Source organism: Schistocerca cancellata, chromosome 6 (genome assembly GCF_023864275.1).
Source record: "Schistocerca cancellata isolate TAMUIC-IGC-003103 chromosome 6, iqSchCanc2.1, whole genome shotgun sequence".
Lineage (NCBI taxonomy): Eukaryota > Metazoa > Arthropoda > Insecta > Orthoptera > Acrididae > Schistocerca > Schistocerca cancellata.
In genome coordinates, this window is record NC_064631.1 from 636,483,094 (window position 1) to 636,489,980 (window position 6,887).

The window sequence follows — 6,887 nt, forward strand, 5'->3', positions numbered from 1 at the left end:
CGACAGCTGCAGACCAAGAGTCGACCCGTTCCGTCTCCAGACGTCAGAACATAGCAGTAAGAGCCTTGAGCTAAGTCGCTTATGACAGTGACTGCCCCCATTAATTACCAACTAGACTTGATTCTCTCTTCGCCTCTGTGGCGCTTATATAGTTCGCTTGCATTGAGTTGTACAGGTGCTGGATGTCAGTTTATGGGATGGAGTTCCGTGCCTGCTGTTCTTGGTCGGTCAATGCAGGGACGGTAAATGATGTTTGTGGATCACGCTGGATCTGTCGTCCGATGTTGTCACACGTGTGTTCCATTGGAGACAGATTTGGCGATCGAGCAGCCCAAGGCAACATATCGACACTCTGTAGAACATGTTGGGTTCCGACAGCGGTACGTGGACGTGAATTATTCAGCTGTAAAACACCCCGTCGAATGCTGTTCATTAACGGCAGCACAAAACATCCAGTAACGTGACTGACGTACGAAACTGCAGTCAGGCTGTATGGGATAACCGTGAGAAAGCTCTGACTGTCATAGGAAATCGCACCACAGACCGTAACGTCCGAAAGAACAGACACCATATCCCAACAAGTATATAGTTCTGGCAATACAGGCCATGACCTTCCTCTTCTGTGCAGATGCACACATATTACCCGAACTCTTACGGGACTTGGTAAGAACGTCTTCCGCGAGTAATGAGTGTGTTGGGTAGGGACACTGAAAGGTGGCTTTCATTTGTGACATTCATTTCGCAGATTATTCTGCATATTTGGAGTAAATAAACCCATATAATGGTAAATTAGTCTTATTAGGTGGATTAGAAAGAGAGATACGTGAGGATTAAACACATGTCTGAAATAATATGGACTTTGGTAACGATAGTACAGGGCTATTACAAATGATTGAAGCGAATTCATAAATTCACTGTAGCTCCAATCATTGACATATGGTCACGACACACTACAGATACGTAGAAAAACTCATAAAGTTTTGTTCGTCTGAAGCCGCACTTCAGGTTTCTGCCGTCAGGGCGCTCGAGAGCACAGTGAGACAAAATGGCAACAGGAGCCGAGAAAGCGTATGTCGTGCTTGAAATGCACTCACATCAGTCAGTCATAACAGTGCAACGACACTTCAGGACGAAGTTCAACAAGGATCCACCAACTGCTAACTCCATTCGGTGATGGTATGCGCAGTTTAAAGCTTCTGGATGCCTCTGTAAGGAGAAATCAATGGGTGGGCCTGCAGTGAGCGCAGAAACGGTTGAACGCGTGCGGCCAAGTTTCACGCGTAGTCCGCGGAAGTCGACGAATAAAGCCAGCAGGGAGCTAAGCGTACCACAGCCGACGGTTTGGAAAATCTTACGGAAAAAGGTAAAGCAGAAGCTTTACCGTTTACAATTGCTACAAGCCCTGACACCCGATGACAAAGTCAAACGCTTTGAATTTTCGGCGCGGTTGCAACAGCTCATGGAAGAGGATGCGTTCAGTGCGAAACTTGTTTTCAGTGATGAAGCAACATTTTTTCTTAATGTTGAAGTGAACAGACACAATGTGCGAATCTGGGCGGTAGAGAATCCTCACGCATTCGTGCAGCAAATTCGCAATTCACCAAAAGTTAACGTGTTTTGTGCAATATCACGGTTTAAAGTTTACGGCCCCTTTTTCTTCTGCGAAAAATACGTTACAGGACATGTGTATCTGGACATGCTGGAAAATTGGCTCATGCCACAAATGTAGACCGACAGCGCCGACTTCATCTTTCAGCAGGATGGTGCTCCACCGCACTTCCATCATGATGTTCGGCATTTCTTGAACAGGAGATTGGAAAACCGATGGATCGGTCGTGGTGGAGATCATGATCAGCAATTCATGTCATGGCCTCCACGCTCTCCCGACTTAACTCCATGCGATTTCTATCTGTGGGGTTATGTGAAAGATTCAGTCTTTAAACCTCCTCTACCATGAAACGTGCCAGAACTGCGAGCTCGCATCAACGATGCTTTCGAACTCATTGATGGGGACATGCTGCGCCGAGTGTGGGAGGAACTTGATTATCGGCTTAATGTCTGCCGAATCACTAAATGAGCACATATCGAACATTTGTGAATGCCTAAAAAAACATTTTGAGTTTTTGTGTGTGTGTTCAAAGCATTGTGAAAATATCTCAAATAAGAAGTTATTGTAGAGCTGTGAAACCGCTTCAGTCATTTGTAATAACCCTGTATATAGTTGCATGCTGTAGGTGTAAGCAAAATAAATTTGCCAGTGGAGGCGAGGAGTGGCCTGGCAGTCGGGGAGGCGAAGGCTGGCGAGCGCCAGAAGAGCATTGTGCGGGGGCCGGGGGTCCCAGGGGAAGCGGCGAGTGACCGCAAGCATCAAAAAGAACAGCGCCAGGTGCCAGGTCAGGTGAGAGAGAGTGGGGAAATGTCGAGCAGACAGAGACCGTCCAACGTACGCGTTGGCGCCGCCCGGTCGCGCGCTGTTTTAGCGGCAAATGGGCTGAGCTCTGATTGGGCAGTTCATAAGAAAATGCGGGAAACGCTGAGGGTCAAGGCCCGCCGTTTGGACAGAGAAATTTTTGGATAGGTGGAGAAATTGTATCACTCCGCGAGGGAGATGTGGGAGGACTTTGCAGCGTCGGGATTGGCTGATTAGAGTTTGGCGGCAAGATTGTCGGAAGAGCATCATGAAGAGAGGGACAGGTGAGGGAGCGTCTGTTGCCGTCGAAGGTACAGTCGCATAGTTCGGTACCTCTGAGATAGGAACTTAGATTCTGAAGACTGTGCTGTGTGTGATCTAGAGTCTGCAGCCACAGTCTGCACATCAGCGTGCACGATAGGCATTGCATTGACTACTAGTATAATTGCAGTTGATTTCGCCTTATAGGCTGGCAGTCACCATTGAACGTAGTCAACCAGTGCACATAGCTATCATACTAGTATTGCACGTTAGTACAAGACACACTGGGCTGCACCTTGAAGGTTGTTGAGCCAGTCTTGAAAGAGTTGTATACCATTTAGAGGAAATATAGGGCTTGTGGTATTAGTAGTTTCCGAGTAGTCTATTCTGCTCAACATATTTTAGAGACTTATCTTAATTCAGCGACTACGCAGCTGCAGTCGTCGGCCCAGCAGTATCGACGGAGCCAGCACGCTGGTAGACTGTATAGTAAAACTTGCAGCAGCGGCAGTAAAGTTCAGAAATAGTTATGAAACTTCCTGGCAGATTAAAACTGTGTGCCCGACCGAGACTCGAACTCGGGACCTTTGCCTTTCGCGGGCTAGTGCTCAACCCACTGAGCTTTGCCCGCGAAAGGTAAAGGTCCCGAGTTCGAGTCTCGGTCGGGCACACAGTTTTAATCTGCCAGGAAGTTTCATATCAGCGCACACTCCGCTGCAGAGTGAAAATCTCATTCAGAAATAGTTGTTGGGTGTGTTCTTGCCATCCACTGAGCATACGTGCAGTTTTGGTTACGGTTCGTTATTGGTTATGTGTCTTTTTGCACGTTGTTTGGTTTGTTTCTTAGTGGTGGTGTCCGAAGTGCATATTATTTCAGACACAAAAGAGATTATAGGAACGCAGTCAGATCGCATTTACCATTTGCTCATCCAGGGGCATAATTAAATCTAACTTCACATCAACTTAACATTAAGAGCTGAGAGCCAATCTTACCAGTGTAGTACAGGGTGATTCAAAAAGAATACCACAACTTTAAAAATGTGTATTTAATGAAAGAAACATAATATAACCTTCTGTTGTACATCATTACAAAGAGTATTTAAAAAGGTTTTTTTCACTCAAAAACAAGTTCTGAGATGTTCAATTTGGCCCCCTCCAGACACTCGAGCAATATCAACCCGATACTCCAACTCGTTCCACACTCTCTGTAGCATATCAGGCGTAACAGTTTGGATAGCTGTTGTTATTTCTCGTTTCAAGTCATCAATGGTGGCTGGGAGAGGTGGCCGAAACACCATATCCTTAACATAGCCCCACAAGAAAAAATCGCATGGGGTAAGATCAGGGCTTCTTGGAGGCCAGTGATGAAGTGCTCTGTCACGGGCTGCCTGGCGGCCGATCCATCGCCTCGGGTAGCTGACGTTCAGGTTTCATAACTAACCTTTTTCGTAGGACTCTCCATACAATTGATTGTGGAATTTGCAGCTCTCTGCTAGCTCTGCGAGTCGATTTTCCTGGGCTGCAAACAAATGCTTGCTGGATACGTGCTACATTTTCATCATTCGTTCTCGGCCGTCCAGAACTTTTCCCTTTGCACAAACACCCATTCTCTGTAAACTGTTTATACCAACGTTTAATACACCACCTATCAGGAGGTTTAACACCATACTTCGTTCGAAATGCACGCTGAACAACTGTCGTCAATTCACTTCTGCCGTACTCAATAACACAAAAAGCTTTCTGTTGAGCGGTCGCCATCTTAGCATCAACTGGCGCTGACGCCTAGTCAACAGCGCCTCAAGCGAACAAATGTACAACTAAATGAAACTTTATAGCTCCCTTAATTCGCCGACAGATAGTGCTTAGCTCTGCCTTTTGTCGTAGCAGGGTTTTAAATTCCTAAAGTTGTGGTATTCTTTTTGAATCACCCTGTATATCTAAGAACAGTGTACAATTTGTTTAATTTGTTTTCATTCATGATTTGTTCAATATGATCTAATTTCTATCGTGAGATAATTATAATAAATACAAGTTATTAACAATAACGCTTTAGATTCAGTCTCTGTCACATTAATATATTTTATTCAGGTTTAATAACGCCCACTACCCCAATATGTGAAGTCCTCCTACAACACAACGAATGTAGTGTGTGGACATATAAGGTGAGAATGTGGGTCTGACGGACGGCGTGCTCAAGATAATCCCTGCAGTTGCACTAGCTTCCGTGCCCTCGGTGGTTCAGATGGATAGAGCGTCTGCCATGTAAGCAGGAGATCCCGAGTTCGAGTCTCGGTCAGGGCACACATTTTCACCTGTCCTCGTTGATATATATCAACGCACATCAGCAGCTGAAGGTACTAATATATAATTCTAATTTCGTTCTAGGCGGCTGCAGGTCATCAATGGTGTCTGTTCTTTCGGACATGTCCGAATGAACAGAAACCATATCCACATAAGTACAAAGACATTATTGACTACCATCACACACTACATCCAGTCTCAAAGATAACTAACGTTCGCGACCGTTAAAGCACGTATTTCAGGCGAACCTAATTTGCATTCACGCAATGCCGTTACTAGCACCACTCTTATGTCACTGGCGTCAAATTTGAACAGACACCATCTTTCAGATGTAGAATCGCGCCCACCAAGTTTACTTTATGTCTCAAAACTTGCTGTTTGTGTTGCAGTTTATTTCTTTCGTCAGTGTATACAGCAACGAATACCGTGTTAATGAATTAAGGGTTGAGTTATAATACTGTGATAATCAAGATATTGTGGGAAAAGTACATTTTTAAATTGAAATATTTCAGAAAATCACCACACAGCAGTCGAATTTAGCCTCCTGGGAGGACAAAAGAAGGGCTCAGCACTGCAAGTTAAATGCAAGTAACATGACGTCGATGCGCGTAAGGTCCCGGATTAACACAAAACGTGGCGTAACGACTACACGGCAGGAAACGGCGCGGTAGGCGCGTAAACAAACCGCCCTCCACCCGAGAATTAATGCGCCGCGGGCCGGCCTACACGCTCTGAATAGCGTCCGGGAGCGCCTTGGGGCTTGCGTCCGCCTCCGTACGTGAGGGTGCGCACGCAACCCCGGAGCGTTAACCAGGGCGCGCCGGAGGAAAAAAGGTCAACCGCGATGTGCAAAAATAATAAAAAAAGTAAACCGCGAGAGCCGCGCTAAAAACGAGCGTCGCCCCTTTTTTCCGTGTTGGTCGTATTTCTAGCCGCCCCTTCCGTTGCCCTCAGCATTTCGTTTCGAGCATTAACTTTTTTATGGCGCCTGGTGACGTTGCTGCGGAAGGAGAAATGTCGGGACTGTGCAGACCCTGATGCGACAGTTTCTCTGGCGGCAACAAACGCAGTGGGTATCTTGTCAGACATCAACGTTAGTTTGCTGTTGGCACAAGATGCCTCGATTTATTGATGAGATTTTTGATGACGAATAATATTTTCTGCTAGACGTAAGACTTGCATCTGTCTGACGGCTTTGAAGTACTCGATGTCGCGAAGTAATCTGTCGGCGCCTACCACCTCCCATGTAAAATACTGGGAAAATCAAAAAATGTCAAGACTGCGACAAAAATCCTTCCCTGTGCACGTGCTGTCAAGTTTAATATGCGGGGCAAACCAAATTTCCTCCACTATCCCTAATTTTCGTGACGATGTTTGTATCAGCAATGTATGAGACAAATTATATGCAGAAACATGTACATAAATGTTTGACCGATATTTCAGCCTTTTGGCTCTAAAAACTTCCTTTCTTTTCATTACTATCACGATTTCGGACTTAAGCCACTATGAAGTGTAACAACGTTGGGTATAATAAGACTTTGTTAAGTGAAGAAAATAATGACTTAATGGCCAAATTATAATGTTGTTGTTGTGGTCTTCAGTCCTGAGACTGGTTTGATGCAGCTCTCCATGCTACTCTATCCTGTGCAAACTTCTTCATCTCCCAGTATCTACTGCAACCTACATCCTTCTGAATCTGCTTAGTGTATTCATCTCTTGGTCTCCCTCTACGATTTTTACCCTCCACACTGCCCTCCAATGCTAAATTTGTGATCCCTTGATGCCTCAAAACATGTCCTACCAACCGATCCCTTCTTCTAGTCAAGTTGTGCCACAAACTTCTCTTCTCCCCAATCCTATTCAATACCTCCTCATTAGTAACGTGATCTACCCACCTTATCTTCAGCATTCTTCT

The 6,887-nt window shown here is 45.4% G+C and overlaps 1 non-coding gene across 1 annotated transcript; it reads left to right on the forward strand.

Annotated features, from left to right (window-relative positions):
- The first annotated feature begins 4,897 nt into the window (after positions 1 to 4,897).
- Trnat-ugu (transfer RNA threonine (anticodon UGU)) lies at positions 4,898 to 4,972 on the forward strand. Its single transcript has one exon. It is a non-coding gene; the product is annotated as a tRNA-Thr (tRNA).
- The last annotated feature ends 1,915 nt before the right edge of the window (positions 4,973 to 6,887 follow it).